We start from the raw sequence: 19,823 nt of genomic DNA, 5'->3' as shown, positions 1-19,823 counted from the left end.
CGGCGAGAGGGAACAGCTTTAGATACTTACAGGTGCGGGATTTTGTACGCAGACTGGTGCCGTCCTTCTCACGTCTCCCACCGAAGGGGAGGCAGGACAGGGTAGTTTCTAGTGGAGAGGTGGGAGAGGGTAGAGTCTTAGACGTCTACAAGGAACTAATGGGAACTGAGGATACACAAACTGAGGAACTGAAGCTTAAGTGAGAAGAGCAGCTCGGGGGAAGATGGGGGGGGGGGGGGGGGAGAGAAGAGAGAGAAGATGGAGGACGGTATCTGGGCAGAAGCATTGAGCAGAGTAAACACGACCGCAACATGCGCCAGGCTCAGCCTGATCCAGTTTACGGGCCCACATGACGGTGGCCCGGATGAGCAGATTCTTTGGGCTGGAGGACAAGTGTGCTAGATGCGCCAGCTAACCATGTACACATGTTCTGGCCGTGCCCTAAACTCAGGGGGTATTGGCAGATGTCATGTCCCAGGTAATGAAAACTGGGATGGTAATGAGCCCTGAGGTGGCAATCTTTGGGGTTTTGGAGGAGCCGGGAGTCCAGGAAGAGAGAGAGACGGACGTTCTGGCCTTTTCTTCCCTGGTACCCAAGGATCCTTACGTGAACAGAGCTGTGGTTTGCACTATGTTTAATTTGTGCCTTGACTTCTTTTGTTTGTACTCTACAATGTCACTTTCTCTATATGCCTAAAATACCTCAATAAAATAGTTTGTTAAAAAAAAACAATTACTCAGCTGCCAAGTACATGACAGACACTAAAACTTACCTAGCCATTTGAGGTTATCCTGAAAGAAAGCACAACTGAACTTCCAAGGTCACAGTCAAACCCTGCATTTCATTCCTCAATAGTTAGTCACAGTGGTGAATATGTTGATGAATTAATCTGCTGAATGTTTTCCAGCATTTTCTGTCTGCTCTCTGAGCTTGTTGTTTCTATCAATACAAAAGCTGGAAATATTTAGTATGTCTGGCAGCATCGAAGGGTAAACAGAGTTCATGTTTTAGGCCTGTTACCCGTCATTCATTCGGACGATGACCTACAATGTTAACTGCTCTCCCTTTCCACAGATGCAAAAAAAAAAAAACAATTGCCATCAGTGTGCTTTCTCAACTCACTTGTTCAGAGCATATTTAACTCCACTAACTCCGGTACAGTTTATTGATTCCACGCGTTCGACGAACAAATGAAGAAGGGCAGCACTGCGGCGCAGTGGTTAGCACATCTGCCTCACCGTGCCGAAGTCCCAGGTTCCATCCAGGCTCTGGGTCACTGTCAGTGTGGAATTTGCACAGTCTCCCCGTGCTTGCGTGGGTTCCGCCCCCACAACCCAAAGATGTGCAGGGTAGGCGGATTGGCCACGCTAAATTGCCTCTTAATCGGAAATAAAATAATTGGGTATTGTAGCCATCTGGGATGGCCACTTCCAGAATACAAAATGGATGATCGCAATGACTGTAAGGAAATATGGACAATGTTAAGAAAGCAAGGAGGCACAGAGCCTCTATGCGTATTCAGAAGGCAGCTCCCAGCCAAGACTGAAATGTACGTCAATTAACATATTGATGACCCATCTCCGGGAACAAAGAAGACACTCAAGCAACCGATCTAGCTCCAGACCAAAAGCGTAAACAAAGCAAGGCCAACGGCCACCTAGGACACGGCCAGCCATCAGGGCACCCACCCCTTTATTGGTCAAGATCACTACGTGTGATCAAGATACGGCCCAATTAAGCGAGACCAAGTTCAAGGCCCGCCCAAAAGCACGCAAAGCCCCTCCGGGTATAAGGCGGCGGCCCCGAGAGAGAATCGCTCTCTTGGACTCAGCTCTCAAAGCAGAGAGACCCGTCTACCAGCTGCACCAGAAGCAAGTAAGTCCAAGATCAACGTTCGCTACCAGACGGACGACCATAGCTGTTCTCCTGTACCACTTCGAACCCAACGACCTCAGATCCGAACAACAGCCATTGTTCCTCTGACTGAGTGGGAACCCGAAGTTAAGTACAGGCGTTAGCGTTAGAGATGGTTTAGTTTGTAGTATTTTGTGCATGAGAAGATATTACTGTGTGTGTAAATAAATAGCATTGACTTTGAACTAACTAACTAGTGTATTGGCTCTTTGATCATTATTCGGGTTTGAACCTTGTGGCAGTATCGAAAGATACCTGGTGACACTAGAGCAAACATAATCAGGATTAAGGAAGGCGACCATATTAACTGCCATATTTATAACCAGATAAATACAGCAACAGTACTCAATTTTAAAAAAAACAAATCAAGAAACCTGTCCACTTAAAAATGTGAAAACATCTTGGGCTAATCAATTTACCACTAATTTTCAAGTGGGGTCAAATTTCACTCCAGGATTTGACAATGACATTCCAATGCAGCAGAGGGAGTGCTGCATCATTGGAGGTGCTGCCTTTCATACGAGACATTAAACCCAGGCTCTCTTTGGCCTCTTGGGTGAATGTAAACAACCTCACAATACTATTTAGAAAAGGAGCAGGGTCCCTGGTGTCCTGGTCACTATTAAGCTCTCGATCCACATCACAATAGATTACATGGTTATTATCACATTGCTGTTTGGAGGAGCTTGCTGTGCACATATTGGCCACAATGTTTCCTACATTGCACCAGTGACTACACTGCAAAAGTTGTTTAAAGCAGGCATTTTCAAAGTCGGGTTGAGACCGCGGGTTGGTGTCGGAGGGGTTGCGGAGACATCCATCGCAGCGTCCCCGATAGCGGGAATTCAGGCACAATGGCCGTAGCAGCTGGCTTTCAAAAATGCCAGCTACAAGCGGCTTTAAACATGCAGGCTCACTGCGCATGCGTGCCCGCTCATCAGTGTGCATGCCGGGAGCCCAGAGCGAAACACTGTTTCCTCCTGATGTCAATGAGCTGTCCCAAGATAAAAAAAATTTTTAAAAATCAATTCAGTCTTCCTGCACCTGTCTTGAATATGCTCAATGGCCCAGCCTGCAGAACTCTCTTTGATAGTGGAGTTTAGAGATTAAAAAGGTTCCCAATAAGTAATTTTCAGACGATATCCCCAGGCTGTAAACCATCCATCTGAGGAAAAGTTACATTCTGCAACTGCTCTCTAGAGCAGTGGTTCTCAACGGGGGTCCACATGGACCCTGGGGGTCCATGTAACATTACTGGGGGTCCACACAAAAAAAATACCGAACTGGGGGTCCACGGTGATATTTTAGTGGTCCAGAGAGCAATTCTACTTCAGAACAATTGTTATTACGGAGAATAAAATTTTTACAGTAATCTACGCCATATTAAAATACTAAAAGTAGAAATATTCATGTACCTATGAATTTTTTATGGCAATCAAGTAGAAGAAAAAAACTTTACATTTGACAGTGTCGTAAATTTAAAGTTACCTAGAACAAACGGAGGTGAAAATCACCCATCTTTTCTCAGGTAGCAGGCAGCGACCTTAGATGTTTGTTTTAGAATTTAGAACAGAATTTAGAATTTAGAACAGTACAGCACAGAACAGGCCCTTCGGCCCTCGATGTTGTGCCGAGCCATGATCACCCCACTCAAACTCACGTATCCATCCTATGGTGGTTAGCATAAATGCTTCACAGCTCCAGGGTCCCAGGTTCGATTCCCGGCTGGGTCACTGTCTGTGTGGAGTCTGCACGTCCTCCCCGTGTGTGCGTGGGTTTCCTCCGGGTGCTCCGGTTTCCTCCCACAGTCCAAAGATGTGCGGGTTAGGTGGATTGGCCATGCTAAATTGCCCGTAGTGTCCTAATAAAAGTAAGGTTAAGGGGGGGGGGGTTGTTGGGTTACGGGTATAGGGTGGATACGTGGGTTTAAGTGGGGTGATCATGGCTCGGCACAACATTGAGGGCTGAAGGGCCTGTTCTGTGCTGTACTGTTCTATGTTCTATAACTCCCCCTTAACCTTACTTTTTAGGACACTACGGGCAATTTAGCAATCCCCCCATTAACCTTACACTACGGGCAATTTAGCATGGCAAATCCACCTAACCCGCACATCTTTGGACTGTGGGAGGAAACCGGAGCACCCGGAGGAAACCCACGCACACACGGGGAGGACGTGCAGACTCCACACAGACAGTGACCCAGCCGGGAATCAAACCTGGGACCCTGGAGCTGTGAAGCATTGATGCTAACCACCATGCTACCGTGAGGCCCCGTGATGAATATTCACCTTTCTCTCTCTCTCATACTGACAAAGGTCAAAGAGAGATTATAATCTATCTAATTTACCTTGAGGGCTGAAGGGGCTCAGAACCAAAAAGGTGCATTTGCTGTGGCCCTAATTGTCCCACTAATCTCCCTTGGGATTCATAAATTTATGGGTGAAGAGAATATGCCTTGCTTTGCCTGGAACGCAGTTTTCATATGTTTAATAAAGTTCATAGTTCGATTCAAACTATTTTTCTTTCAGATTTTTCATCCTAACTCAAGTTATGAATAACATTTCTTTACAGGAGACCCTCATTGAATTACAAAGTGATGAAATATTGCACGCAAAATTTAAAGATGGGAAGCATAATATATGGAAAACAAATGACACTGCTAAAAAGTACCCACTACTCTGGGATAAAGCACAGCGCTACGTTATAGCTTTTCCATAATCTTGCCTTGTTGAATCAGGATTTAGTCGTGTTTTTCACTTATTATCAAAAGCTCGTAATAGACTCGACATTGTGAAAAAGGGTGATCTTCGACTATCATTGACCTCGATGGAGCCGAATATAAAAAAACTCGCTGAGCAGCATCAACCACAGGGATCTCATTGAATAAATCTGCATTTTTTTCTTAATTACTCACTATGGGGGTCCACAAAAAAAAATTAAGAGGAAAAGGGGTCCATGGGTTAAAAAAGGTTGAGAACCACTGCTCTAGAGTCTGGAGAGAATAATGCCCGTTTCAATCAGGTCATTCCTCATTCTTCACTACTCTCGATTGTTGGATACAAGCCCAGACTCACCTCTCACATTAAAAGGCAAGAGAAAATGATGGATTGCAAAGGTTGGCAAAAATGGGTCCCAGGCACAAAAGTTTTGAAAAACACCGTTGTAAAGCACTCGCACTTTGGGATACCTGGTGGTTGTGAAAAACTCTATATAAATGCAAGTCTTTCTCCCCCCCCCCCCCCCCTCCTCCTCCTCCTCCTCCCCCCTCCTCCTCCCCCCACGGTGGCACGGTGGTTAGCAATGATGCCTCAGGGTACTGAGGATCCAGGTTCGATCCCAGCCCCGGTCACTATCCACATGGAGTTTGTACACAATCCTAATATCCATGTGGTTCTCACCCCCACAACCTAAAGATATGCAGAGTAGGTGATTTGGCCATCGCTGAATTACCCCCTAATTGGAATTTAGCTGTGGATTATTTCCAGACATATCTTTTCAGAGGTTAATTAATTGTACATTATCTCAAAATACTTCATGACAACAATTTAATTCGGATAAATGGATCAACATGGATACACAATAACAGAATTTGGACACATTCATTCTAATCTGCATAACCAAACATCCTACATTTCTTATTTATTGGTTCCTTCTATTGAACTTTGGAAAGCTTGATGGTTTGTGAAGGTCTGTTTATAAACAGGGTCTGCTAGACACATCATAAAATCAGACCATTCAATATTCATAGTTGCGAGCATCCGACAACGTTGGGATCCATCTCAGCATCTTTGTCTGAAACTCCCTTTTGAACACATTACAATCATTGAATTCTTAAAAATAATCTAGAGGATTTACATGCACAATCGAAAGTTTCACTTGAGTCACTAATTTAATTTCTAAACGAGATTCCCATGGCCAACAAAGTGCACTAAGAGACTGGTTTGAGGAGCGATTTCATACTGCATTGTAGAAAATGTAAACCTTTTCCGGTTAAAAAATGTTTCCAATAATTTCACTGAAAATAACAACAAGACCTATGATTGAAACATTTTAGTTTTAAAGAACCTTTCTGAAGGGATTTAAAAAGCCTCCATAAGTAGATCCTGTAATTCGAATTGAAAAATCTTGATTATAAAATACGGATTATATACATGCTTAGGTAGCAAACGGCAAAAACGTTTTTTGCCTTAGCTGTCAAAATAAGGCATTAAGCATCTCGCAATATAAGAGCCTCAACCCTTTTCTTAAAATGGACGCACATTGCTATGGGGAAGTGGGGGGAAAATACGTTTTTGCCCAATTTAAAAACCCATAGCGATTCCACGGTGTGAATCGGTTAACGGGACGACAAAAGGGATTTTTAAGAACAGGCCACAGATTGTGAGTACATCTTATTTTGGAACGAAGGAAATGGACAAGTAATAAAAAGTAGGGGGTAGGGGGAAACTGAACGTTTTTGTGACTTCCGCCATTCATTACCATATAAACTTCAATAAGAGGTGAGGCTGCAATTCTCATTGAATTTAAGCGGGATGTACTGGGAAGAAACGTTCGCACCATAACCTCGCGGAATTAATCACTGTTGTTACTTCAGACTTTGAACAACCTCAATACAACAAGGCAAATGGCGGCCTGGGACAGGCAGCTTCGGTTGATCGTTTCGGACTGGGGCTTCACATCAAATACTACTTTTTTTTATAGAAAAACGCGCATCACAATTATTCTCACCAAAACGGAAGAAATATTCGCAAATCTTTTCTGCTGAAACTGTCCAGAAATATATATTTTTCTCTGTCTTCCCTGCCAGCCGCCCGCTCAGAGCCTCACTGCTCAGCCGCTCGTAGCCCCCAGCTGCACATTTAAAAATTGCTTTTGCGCCAGCTTCATCCACTCGGAGCACGCCGAAGGCTCGCGCGCGTACCCGATTGGCTCGTGTCGGTTTGATGCGCAGGGTGTGCCGGGAGGGTTGCTTATGAGACTGCGCAGAGAAGAAGGGGGGAATTGGGCTCCAGCGGTGACCATGTTGCTAAGGGAAGAATTACCCGGATGTGCTGGGTTTCAACCAGTCCGTTCCTGCTCCTCCACAACCCAATTTTAAAGGAACAAAAGGATGGGTTTAAGTTTAAACATTTTCTCGAAGGAGCCCGAAGATCAATGTAAGTTGTTAGTATCCTTCAACTTTTATATCATCGTATCTCCCTGGTAGGCAGCAGCAGTTGTGTGCTCACCACCTAAAGGAGGATTTGTTTGTACTTGTAGAAGTTGAGGGATATCAGTGACAGGTAATTGTACACAATTCGATTTTTATATCAATGTCACATATGAAGATAATCAGATAGAAACAACACCATGACACATTTACCTAACAATTTGTATGTAAGTGGAAAAACATCCCCACGACTAATGAGGGATAATCAAACTAAAATTAACTCAAAAGAGATGGAGGGTGAGAAAATTAATGGGAAGCCAAATCTTCGTCAAAGGTGGGGTTTGAAGAAGAAGATGTAGCGGTTTTGGAAGATAATTTCAGAGTGTTAGACTGGGCGAGATAAAGGTGTGGCCAGCAGTAACAGAGTAACAGGAGGTTGAGTTTTTTCATTTTATGGGGTGTGAATATTGCTGACAAGGACATAATTCATTGCCAATCCCTCATTACCCTTCAGAAGGTGGTCATGAGCGAACTTCACAAACTGTTGCCATCCATCTGGTGTAGTAATACCTAGTGTTGATCAGAAGGCAATTCCAGAATTTTAATTTAGCGATAGTGAAGAAACTGATATTGTTCCAAGTCAGGATGGTGAGTGGTTTGAAGAGAAACTTGTAGGTAAGGATGTTCCCAATGCTTTTCCAGTCTTTGTAAGTGCTAAAGGTCATAGAACATTACAGCGCAGTACACGCCCTTCGGCCCTCGATGTTGCGCTGACCTGTCAAACCCCTCTAAAGCCCATCTACACTATTCCCTTATTGTCCATATGTGTATCCAATGACAATTTGAATGCCCTTAGTGTTGGCAAGTCCACTACTGTTGCAGGCAGGGCATTCCACGCCCTTACTACTCTCTGAGTAAAGAACCTACCTCTGACATCTGTCCTATATCTATCTCCCCTCAACTTAAAGTTATGTCCCTTTGTGCTAGACAGCACCATCCGAGGAAAAAGGCTCTCGCTGTCCACCCTATCTAATCCTCTTATCATCTTGTATGCCTCAATTAAGTCACCTCTTAACCTTCTCTCTAACGAAAACAGCCTCAAGTCCCTCAGCCTTTCCTCATAAGATCTTCCCTCCATACCAGGCAACATCCTGGTAAATCCCCTCTGCACCCTTTCCAGTGCTTCCACATCCTTCCTATAATGCGGCGACCAGAACTGCACGCAATACTCCAAATGCGGCCGCACCAGAGTTTTGTCCAGCTGCAACATGAGCTCATGGCTCCGAAACTCAATCCCTCTACCAATAAAAGTTAACACACCGTACGCCTTCTTAACAACCCTCTCAACCTGGGTGGCAACTTTCAGGGATCTATGTACATGGACACCGAGATCTCTCTGCTCATCTACACTACCAAGAATCTTACCAGTAGCCCAGTACTCTGTCTTCCTGTTATTCCTTCCAAAATGAATCACCTCACACTTTTCTGCATTAAACTCCATTTGCCACCTGTCAGCCCAGCTCTGCAGCTTATCTATGTCCCTCTGTAACTTGTAACACCCTTCCGCACTGTCCACAACTCCACCGACTTTAGTGTCATCTGCAAATTTACTCACCCATCCTTCTACGCCCTCCTCCAGGTCATTTATAAAAATGACAAACCGCAGTGGCCCCAAAACAGATCCTTGTGGTACACCACTAGTAACTGGACTCCAGTCTGAACATTTCCCATCAACCACCACCCTTTGTCTTCTTCCACCTAGCCAATTTCTGATCCAAACTGCTAAATCACCCTGAATCCCATGCCTCCGTATTTTCTGCAATAGCCTACCATGGGGAACCTTATCAAACGCTTTACTGAAATCCATATACACATCAACTGCTTTACCCTCATCCACCTGTTTGGTCACCTTCTCAAAGAACTCAATAAGGTTTGTGAGGCACGACCTACCTTTCACAAAACCATGTTGACTCTCTCTAATCAAATTATTCCTTTCCACATGATTATACATCCTATCTCTTATAAACCTTTCCAAGACTTTGTCCACAACAGAAGTAAGAATCACTGGTCTATAGTTACCGGGGTTGTCTCTACTCCCCTTCCTGAACAAGGGGACAACATTTGCTATCCTCCAGTCTTCTGGCACTATTCCTGTAGACAAAGATGACTTAAAGATCAAAGCCAAAGACTCAGCAATCTCCTCCCTAGCTTCCCAGAGAATCCTAGGATAAACCCCATCCGGCCCAGGGGACTTATCTATTTTAACACTTTCCAGAATTGCTAACACCTCCTCCTCAAGCCCTTCTAGTCTAGTAGCCTGTACCTCAGTATTCTCCTCGACAACATTGTCTTTTTCCTGTGTGAATACTGACGAAAAATATTCATTTAGCACCTCTCCTATCTCCTCTGACTCCATACACAACTTCCCACTACTGTCCTTGACTGGCCCTACTCTTACCCTAGTCATTCTTTTATTCCTGACATATTAGAATTAGAACAGTACAGCACAGAACAGGCCCTTCGGCCCTCGATGTTGTGCCGAGCAATGATCACCCTACTCAAGCCCACGTATCCACCCTATACCAGTAACCCAACAACCCCCATTAACCTTATTTTTTAGGACACTAAGGGCAATTTAGCCTGGCCAATCCACCTAACCCGCACATCTTTGGACTGTGGGAGGAAACCGGAGCACCTGGGCCGCATGAAGACCTTTGGCGGGCCGCATGCGGCCCTTGGGCCGTAGTTTGCCCACCCCTGCTTTAGATCCTTCCGAGCTAACTTGTAACTCTCGAGCGCCCTAACTGAACCTTCACGTCTCATCTTTACATAAGCCGCCTTCTTCCTCTTGACAAGTGTTTCAACTGCTTTAGTAAACCATGGTTCCCTCGCTCGACCACTTCCTCCCTGCCTGACAGGTACATACTTATCAAGGACACACAGTAGCTGTTCCTTGAACATGCTCCACATTTCCATTGTGCCCATCCCCTGCAGTTTTCCTCTCCATCCGATGCATCCTAAGTCTTGCCTCATCGCATCATGATTGCCTTTCCCCCAGATATAACTCTTGCCCTGCGGTATATACCTATCCCTTTCCATCACTAAAGTAAACGTAATTGAATTGTGGTCACTATCACTACTATCATGGGTTTTCAAGGTGCTATGTCATGAGCATTGGTGGGTTGCCATGCATTATGTGTATACTACATGCTGCTGCCACTCTGCATTGGTGGTGGAGGAATTTAATGTTTAATATGGTGGATGGAGTGCTGATCAAACAGGCTACTTTGTCCTGGATGGTGCCAAGCTTCTTGAGTGTTGGAGCTGCACTGACGCAGTCAAGGAGTATTCTATCACACTTCTACCTTGTAGATGTTGGACAGGCTTTGGTGAGTTGGAGGTGAGTTACTTGTGACATAGTTCACAGCCTCTTACCTGTAGTCACAAAATTTATATGGATGGTCCAGTTTAGATTCTGGTCTATTAATCCCAAGATGTTGATAGTGCCATTGACTGTCATGAGGAAATGGTTATATTCTCTCTCTTGTTGGAGATGGTCATTGCCCACCACTTGCGTGATGCAAAATTTCTTCTGCTTAGGCAGTCTATTGGGATGGAGGATGACTTGCTTCCACTCCAGTTCAATGGGTCCTGAAACAGCTGATAAGCTCAATGTCTGATCTGTAGACTCTGCCATATGTTTTGGTGGGTTGGGTAGTTGAGGTTTTTAGTTGTTTGTGCACTCCCGATGCCTCAACTTCACCTTTGGGTGTTCATTATAATGTTTGTCAATGTTTTGGTGCTTTGCTGATTGAACCGTGAGCATTTTGATTGGTTACAGGCCAAAAACTCCCTTGAGTTGGTGAGGATGTTTGACATCTTGGTAGATGCTTTGAGAGCGTCCCTAAAGCGTTTCTGCTGTCCTCCTGGGAACCACCTACTGCAACTGAATTCCAAGTAGAGCAGGTAATCGATTGGAATCCTGCAGCGAGTAACTCAACTCCTGATTCCCCAAAGCCTGTTCACAAGTCAAGAGTTTGATGGAATACTCTCCATTTGCCTGGATGAATGCAGCTCCAGCAACACTCAAGAAACTTGACACCATCCAGGACAAAGGAGCCCGCTTGATTGCCACCTGTTCCACAAACATTCACTCGCTCCACCACCTAGCACAGTAGCAGCAGCATATAGCATCTACAAGATGCACTGCAGGAACTCATCAAAGCTCCTTCGGCAGCACTTTCCAAACACACAACCACTACCATCTAGAAGGATACGGGCAGCAGAAACATGATAACGCCATCGCCTGGAGGTTCCCCTCCCAAGTCATACAATCCTGACTTGGAAATATGTAGCCGCTCCTTCACAGTTGCTGGGTCAAAATCCAGAAACTCCATCCCTAACAGCTCTGTGGGTGTACCTATAGCTCAGGAACTGCAGCAGTTCAGCTACCTTCTGAAAGCAATTAGGAATGGCCATTAAATGCTGGCTTCACCAGCGAAGCCCACATCCCATAAAATTGAATTTTTAAATAGTTGCTTTGGGAGTCTGGTGTCAGGGCATATGAACAACATGTTCTGCCGAGTGACTAGCGCCTCAATACTGGGCCTACTAACTTGAGGGAGGATGCTGCTATTGGATCATCTTTCTTGCCATCAGATTTGGAGGATAGACTATGCAAATATTATATGGTACTTATCAGCCAGAACCTGAATGTTTTCTAAATCATGCTGCATAAGAACATCGACTGCTTCAGGATTATTCATTTTTAAACTGGAATCATTGGGAGACCAATATAATATGTATGCCGTTGAGTCCAAAGGTAATGGGTGAGCAGTACATGATATCATTGGGTTTTTGGGTAATCTGAAGATTATGGAGGGATGAAGATCAGAGGTCAGCTGTGGAGTATTGAAATAGTCGAGTATGGAAGTTTGTGCAGGAGATAATTCTTCTGATTGCGTTCCAGTGTATTTGATGTCAAGGCATGCATGGATATCAGGTGAGATGAGCAGGGTAAATTCTGATGCCTCTCCTATCTAAACCTAATAAATAGGTGCACAGATAAATTACGATCAACTTGATGAGCTACTAGTAACGGCATAATGACCATGGAATTGTAAACCTGCAGAAGTCAACATTTTTAGAAGAGGAAGAGTCAGAAAATTGGCAAAAAAAAGTACAAAATAATCGGTAGAACTGACTTAACTGGGCGCAGCAAACAGAAGCAGGAAAATGCAAGTGAAATTGACCAATCTATTTTAGAAAAGCAGAGAAAATAATTACCAGCCTTTGATCAATTTCAATAATGTGAAATAGTAGCAAAATTCACAACATCCGGGGCGGGATTCTCAGATCCTGAGGCTAAGTGTTGATGCCGTCAGAAATGACATCGCGGGGCAGCAAGGTGGCGCAGTGGGTTAGCCCTGTTGCCTCATGGCGCCGAGGTCCCAGGTTCAATCCCGGCTCTGGGTCACTGTCCGTGTGGAGTTTGCACATTCTACCCGTGTTTGCGTGGGTTTCGCCCCCACAACCCAAAGATGTGCAAAGTAGGTGGATTGAACATGTTAAAATTGCCCCTTAATTGGAAGAAAATGATTGGGCACACTAAATTTAAAAAAAAGAAATGACATCGCTTTTATCGACGGCGTCAACACGGCCTGAGGATCAGCAATTCTGGCCCCTACAGGGGGGCCAGCACAGCACTGGAGTGGCCCACGCCGCTCCTGCTGCTGATCCCGGCATCAACTGTGCGCCGCAGGGTCCACGCATACGCAGTGGCACCGGCGCCAACGTGCGCATGCGCAGTGGCTCCCTTTTCCGCATCGGCCCTGACGCAACATGAGGAAGGGCTAAAGGGACCGGCACGGAAGAAAGGAGGTCCCCAGCCCGAGAGGCCGGCCCGCCGATTGGTGGGCCCTGATCACGGGCCAGGCCACAACGGAGGACCCCCCCATAGCCGCCCCCGGATCATTCCACGCCACGGTCCCGCCGGCTGAGAGCAGATTAAAATGGTGCCAGCGGGACTCTGGTTTAAACCTCCATCCCAGGCCGAGAATCGGCGGGGGGCTGCGTAGAGCGCCCCCGACTGGCGCCGCGCCCACCAGGCCAGTGCCAATGGCGCCGATTCTCCGCCCTGTGGAGAATCGCGTCTTGGCGGCATGGTGCGATTCGTGCGGGCCGCGGAGCTTCTCTGACCCAGCCCCGGGCTGAGAGAATCCCGCCCCCTATTCAATGAATGGATTGATGGTGCTCACTGACCCTGGTGTGGTAACGTGCCCTAGCAATAAACAGAAGCTACATCCACATTTGACGAAGTAGGGAGCAGAGCTAACTTCATGCTGGTTGATGGTGAGTTTATAGTAATTTCTCATTCGGGGCTTTTTATGGGTCATAATTATTTGCATTACTTACTCATTTAATTTTTTTTCAAATGAAGAAAAACAGAATGCATTAAGAAGGAACTGAAGATGGAGTTGGGAAGTTTGCTCAACAGTTATAGAGAGTGCCTGCAGGATTCCTTTCTGAATTAAAAAGGTGATGGCAATGGAGGTAAGGTGTATTTTATTGTGGGCAGTTTGTGCTCAATAGCTTGATTTTGTACCGTGTGTTTGTGTCAATTTCTGTTTGCAAGTTAAGCAAGGGGAATGCTTCAGTAGTGGCTGATCCATTTCCTGCCCTGAGTTATGTATTCCCAAGCCTGTTAAAAACATGAACCCAGTTTGCTTTAAATGAGCAGGCAAAAAAAACATGCTGAGGGTTGAACATCAATGAATAGAGCTTGAGCTTGTGCCTTTTCACATTCCCACAGCTCTGGGAGCTCAGGAGAATCAGAGAAGAATTTATAAGAATAATCTCTTCTTGGTTCCCTCCTTTGATGATTTTTAACAGAGCAAAGATAATGGATTTCCTCTTTCTTCCTTCAGTTTGTCAGATCATCAACTTCAGTAAAGAGTCTTCTCTGTATACAAAATGCTTTGTTCAGCCAGTTAACACCTTCATAAATGCAAATTTCTGTAGAATCAAACTGGTTTTTCACTACTAAGCATACTTACTAAGCTTACTTAAAACCAGTCATACTAACCTGCCAGCCAGATTTTAGAGATGAATCTGTGAGGGGAGTGTGCACTGAAAACTCAAAACAGAGCGAAATGGTATCTCTCAGGAAAGAAAACAAATAACACATGCCTTATTCGAAACTTCAGATGAAAAAAATAAATTAATAAAGCAATTAGATGGTATGGGAACAGCCAGCAGAAGTATTATTTTCTTAACAAAGTATAACCTGTTTAAGATACGATAAAGTGGCCCAACCTGTGTGGGTACTACTGAGCCGCCAATGTGGCGCTGATACGTAGGTGGGTGATGGAGGGGGAGGGGTCGGCTTGGAAAAGGATGGAGGTGGCGTCCTGTGTGGGCACGAGCCTGGAGGCGCTGGTGACGGCGCCGTTGCCGCTCCCCCCAACAAGGTATATTACGAGTCCGGTGGTGGCGGCTACCCTCAAGACTTGGGGGCAGTGGAGGCGGCATAGGGGGGAGGTGAAGGCTTCAATTTGGTCCCCGATATGGGGGAACCACCAGTTTATACCAGGGAGGATGGACGGAGGGTTTTTGAGCTGGCACCGGGGAGGTATCAGGCAGATGGGGGACCTCTTTCTCAACGGGAAGTTTGCGACCTTGGAGGAGTTGGAGGGAAGGTTGGGCCTCCCCCCAGTGAACACCTTTAGATACATGCAGATTAGGGCGTTTGTTAGGCGGCAGGTGCCGGAGTTTCCACTGTTGCCGCCAAGGGGGGTTCAGGACAGGGTGCTCTCGGGGACGTGGATCGGTGAGGGGAGGACCTCGGCAGTCTACCAAGTGATGCAGGAGGGTGAGGAGGCCTCGGTGGAGGAGCTGAAAGATAAGTGGGAGGAGGAGCTGGGAGAGGAGATTGATGAGGGAACGTTGGCGGATGCCCTGGGGAGGGTGAATTCCTCCTCCTCCTGCGCAAGGCTTAGTTTGATTCAACTAAAGGTGTTGCATAGGGCGCACATGACTGGGACAAGGCTGAGCCGGTTCTTTGGGGGAGAGGACAGGTGTTCGGGGAGCCCGGCAAACCACACCCACATGTTTTGGGTGTGCCCTGCGCTGGAGGGCTTTTGGAGGGGCGTCGCGGAGACGTTGTCAAGGGTGGTTGGTTCCAGGGTTGAACCGGGTTGGGGGCTCGCAATTCTTGGGGTGGCATCGGAGCCGGGAGTGCAGGAGGCGAAAGAGGCCGGTATTCTGGCCTTTGCGTCCCTGGCAGCCCGGCGCAGGATTCTTTTGCAGTGGAAGGATGCGAGGCCCCCCAGCGTGGAATCCTGGGTCAACAATATGGCTGGGTTTATCAAACTGGAGAGGGTCAAGTTTGCCCTAAGGGGGTTGGTGCAACGGTTCTTCAGGCGGTGGCAGCCGTTTCTAGACTTCCTGGCGGAGCATTAGGGGGTGGTTAATTTCAGCAGCAACCCGGGGGAGGGGGGGGGGGGAGGTCTTTACTGGGTATGTGTATTTGTTTCCATGTTATTTAATTATTATTTTTGTTAATTTATTGCTTCTGTATTTGTGGGGGGGGGTGTTACTGTTTTCTCTCTTTTTTCCCGTGTTGTTGGTTAAAATTTGTTGAAAATTTGAATAAAAATTATTTTAAAAAAAAAAGATAAAGTGAACCTCAAATTAATGGTTTTCCACCACTGATTAAATGTGTTGGTGTTAAATATAATTTCTTGTAATACATTGAAGTTCTATTTGTAGTTTTTGCATTTGTTAAAACTGTTTGTTCCAGCCTTGTTCAGTATGTTTTTACAAATATATAAAACAAAAAAGAGTGGCTAAGGTAAATATTGGTCCTTTAGAGGATGAGAAGGGAGTTTTAATAATGGGAAATGAGGAAATGGCTGAGGAACTGAACAGGTTTTTTGGGTTGGTCTTCACAGTGGAAGACACAAATAACATGCCAGCGACTGATAGAAATGAGGCTATGACAGGTGAGGACCTTGAGAGGATTGTTATCACTAAGGAGGGAGTGATGGGCAAGCTAATGGGGCTAAAGGTAGACAAGTCTCCTGGCCCTGATGGAATGCATCCCAGAGTGCTAAAAGAGATGGCTAGGAAAAGTGCAGATGCACTAGTGATAATTTACCGAAATTCACTAGACTCTGGGGTGGTCCCGGTGGATTGGAAATTAGCAAACGTGACGCCACTGTTTAAAAAAGGAGGTAGGCAGAAAGCAGGAAATTATTGGCCAGTGAGCTTAACTTCGGTAGTAGGGAAGATGCTGGAATCTATCATCAAGGAAGAAATTGAGAGGCACCTGGATAGAAATTGTCCCATTGGGCAGACGCAGCATGGGTTCGTAAAGGGCAGGTCATGCCTAACTAATTTAGTGGAATTTTTTGAGGACATTACCAGTGCAGTAGATAACGGGGAGCCGATGGATGTGGTATATCTGGATTTCCAGAAAGCCTTTGACAAGGTGCCACACAAAAGGTTGCTGCATAAGATAAAGATGCATGGCATTAAGGGTAAAGTAGTAGAATGGGATACAGGATTGGTTAATTAATAGAAAGCAAAGAGTTGGGATAAATGGGTGTTTCTCTGTTTGGCAATCAGTAGCTAGTGGTGTCCCTCAGGGATCCGTGTTGGGCCCACAATTGTTCACAATTTACATAGATGATTTGGAGTTGGGGACCAAGGGCAATGTGTCCAAGTTTGCGGATGACACTAAGATGAGTGGTAAAGCGAAAAGTGCAGAGGATACTGGAAGTCTGCAGAGGGATTTGGATAGGTTAAGTGAATGGGCTAGGGTCTGGCAGATGGAATACAATGTTGACAAATGTGAGGTTATCCATTTTGGTAGGAATAACAGCAAACGGGATTATTATTTAAACGATAAAATATTAAAGCATGCCGCTGTTTAGAGAGACTTGGGTGTGCTAGTGCATGAGTCACAGAAGGTTGGTTTACAAGTGCAACAGGTGATTAAGAAGGCAAATGGAATTTTGTCCTTCATTGCTAGAGGGATGGAGTTTAAGACTAGGGAGGTTATGTTGCAATTGTATAAGGTGTTAGTGCGGCCACACCTGGAGTATTGTGTTCAGTTTTGGTCTCCTTACTTGAGAAAGGACGTACTGGCGCTGGAGGGTGTGCAGAGGAGATTCACTAGGTTAATCCCAGAGCTGAAGGGGTTGGATTATGAGGAGAGGTTGAGTAGACTGGGACTGTACTCGTTGGAATTTAGAAGGATGAGGGGGGATCTTCTAGAAACATTTAAAATTATGAAGGGAACAGATAGGATAGATGCGGGCAGGTTGTTTCCACTGGCGGGTGACAGCAGAACTAGGGGACATAGCCTCAAAATAAGGGGAAGTAGATTTAGGACTGAGTTTAGGAGGAACTTCTTCACCCAAAGGGTTGTGAATCTATGGAATTCCTTGCCCAGTGAAGCAGTTGAGGCTCCTTCATTACATGTTTTTAAGGTAAAGATAGATAGTTTTTTGAAGAATAAAGGGATTAAGGGTTATGGTGTTCGGGCCGGAAAGTGGAGCTGAGTCCACAAAAGATCAGCCATGATCTAATTGAATGGCGGAGCAGGCTCGAGGGGCCAGATGGCCTACTCCTGCTCTATGTTCTTATGTTAAATTATTTTTCTGAGAGTGTAAATGGTTGGTTGTTGCATATTAAGGTATGGTGCTAAATATTTGACTAGGATTCAGCACTATCAACCACAACTGTATACAAACCTTTCATCCTGTATTATGCAGAGTGTAACTTCTAATATCAAATAAATATGAATAGACTAAGAGGGGTAAATTAAGTGAGAGATCTTGGCGTACAGATACACAGGTCCCTAAAGGCAGCAGTTCAGGTAGACAAGGTTGTGAAGAAAGCATATGGAATGCTATCCTTCGTTGGCATAGGTATAGAATATAAAAATAAGGATATCATGTTAGAATTGAGGGGCGGCACGGTGGCGCAGTGGTTAGCACTGCTGCCTCACGGTGCCTAGGACCTGGGCTCTATCCCGGCCCCGGGTCACTGTCCGTGTGGAGTTTGCACATTCTCCCCGTGTCTGCATGGGTCTCACCCCCACAACCAACAGATGTGCAGGGTAGGTGGATTGGCCTCGCTAAAATTACCCCTTAATTGGAAATTTTTTAAAAAGTTAAGCCAACTACCATCATCATCATGTCAGTGATCTGATAAACTGATGGATTATCCAATCGCTTCGGATAAGCAACACCTCAATTTTAAAATGGTGATTCTCTCCATGGGCTTGCCTCTCTCTCTTTCTCGCTAACCGCTTTCAGCCCCACAACACCCCAATATACCTGAGCTTCTCTTATTCTGGTCTCTTTGCATTCTTGATTTTAATCACTTGAACGATGGGAATCGTACCTTCAACTGTCAAGAGACAGAGTTTTCGAATTCCCTTCCAGAACCCCTGCCCTCTTTGCCTTTCTTTTACAATGCTCCTGAAAACCTACCTCTTTGATCAAGCTTTTGCTATGTACGGAGTGTGTTTTACATTATAACAATCCTATGAAGTGCCGTAGGATGTCCTATTGCATCGATGCCGGTTGCGGTTGATAATGGAAAAGGACTTTTGTGTCCATTTGAATACCTGTAATAATTGAAACTTTACTCTTTGCCTTTCCAACCATTAAATATGCTATAAAGCAGGCACAACACAAAGCCTGTGCGCTCATTAACATATTAAACCATCTTTTTGTTCCAACAGAACCCCTTTTAACCTAATTCACTGGTTGGGAACAGGAACAGGTCCTGAAATGGGCAAAAGAAACATGTTAAATGCAGTGGGAAGGCAGCAGCTTTCGGATCTACCAGGATGTCGGGGCAGAGCTGGGAAAAGAGGCATGTAACTTTAACAAGGCGAAGTCGGCGCTGGATAAGAGCGGTGTGCGTTTTGCTGTGGTATACTGGCGAGGCTGAGGTTTAACATACCACTCCAAAGATTACTTTTTTAAGATGGCGAAGGAAGCGGAAGCTTTTATTAAAGCACAGGGACTTGGAATTAACTGAGTTGGTTGGAATGAGATGCTTTTGGATGGGGGTGGGATGGACTGTTTGGGGACATTGTAATGTTATTATATTTTTGTTTGGTTCACTGATTTATTTTTAAGAAATAAATTTAGAGTACCCAATTCATTTTTTCCAATTAATGGGCAATTTAGCGTGGCCAATCCACCTACCCTACACATCCTTTGGATGGTGGGGGCGAAACCCACACAAACAAGGGGAGAATGTGCAAACTCCACACGGACAGTGACCCAGAGCCAGGATCAAACCTTGTACCACGGCGCCGTGAGGCAGCAGGGCTAACCCACTGCGCCACCATGCTGCCTGGTTAAATGATTTATGCTTCTGTATTGGAGGCAATATGTGGTTGAGAGTGTTGGGGGTGGGGGGAGTGCTGAGGAAGTTGGGGATAACGATTGAGGCAGTAATGTGAATAATATATGGCCCAAAATGGACAGTTGCGAAGTTTAAAGATTTTGGTTGCAGGGGGCGGGGGAAGCGAAGGAGTTTTGGGTGTGGACTCTGATGGGTGGGGGTGGGGGGAGGCTACCTCACTAGTAGGCAGTATTCAGTTAGTGAATGGGAATGAAGTGGGGGGATGGGCTGCGGCCTGTTAGGACCTGTTCAGACAGGTTTCGATGCGCCTAGAAGGTATGAATGGTGGGAGAAGGGGTGGTTAGGAGAGATTATGGTTTGAGGGGAAGT

General features: G+C 45.5%; 2 protein-coding genes across 3 annotated transcripts in view; one reads left to right on the top strand and one right to left on the bottom strand.

The window, feature by feature from the left end:
- The window catches only part of kif11 (kinesin family member 11), an 85,058-nt gene extending 78,264 nt beyond the window's left edge, over positions 1 to 6,794 (bottom strand). For both annotated transcript variants that reach the window (XM_038822005.1, XM_038822006.1), the window contains exon 1: positions 6,644 to 6,794. The gene's annotated coding sequence lies outside the window, so the exon portion shown is untranslated. The remainder of the gene's footprint in view (positions 1 to 6,643) is intronic.
- A 122-nt stretch (positions 6,795 to 6,916) lies between these two features.
- The window catches only part of ide (insulin-degrading enzyme), a 245,968-nt gene continuing 233,061 nt past the window's right edge, over positions 6,917 to 19,823 (top strand). Inside the window, exons 1-2 of the mRNA XM_038822333.1 lie at positions 6,917 to 7,071; positions 13,504 to 13,616. The gene's annotated coding sequence lies outside the window, so the exon portion shown is untranslated. The remainder of the gene's footprint in view (positions 7,072 to 13,503; positions 13,617 to 19,823) is intronic.

Source organism: Scyliorhinus canicula, chromosome 16, assembly GCF_902713615.1.
Source record: "Scyliorhinus canicula chromosome 16, sScyCan1.1, whole genome shotgun sequence".
Lineage (NCBI taxonomy): Eukaryota > Metazoa > Chordata > Chondrichthyes > Carcharhiniformes > Scyliorhinidae > Scyliorhinus > Scyliorhinus canicula.
Note: the sequence above shows the minus strand (reverse complement) of the source record. Positions and strands in the feature narration are given on the sequence as shown.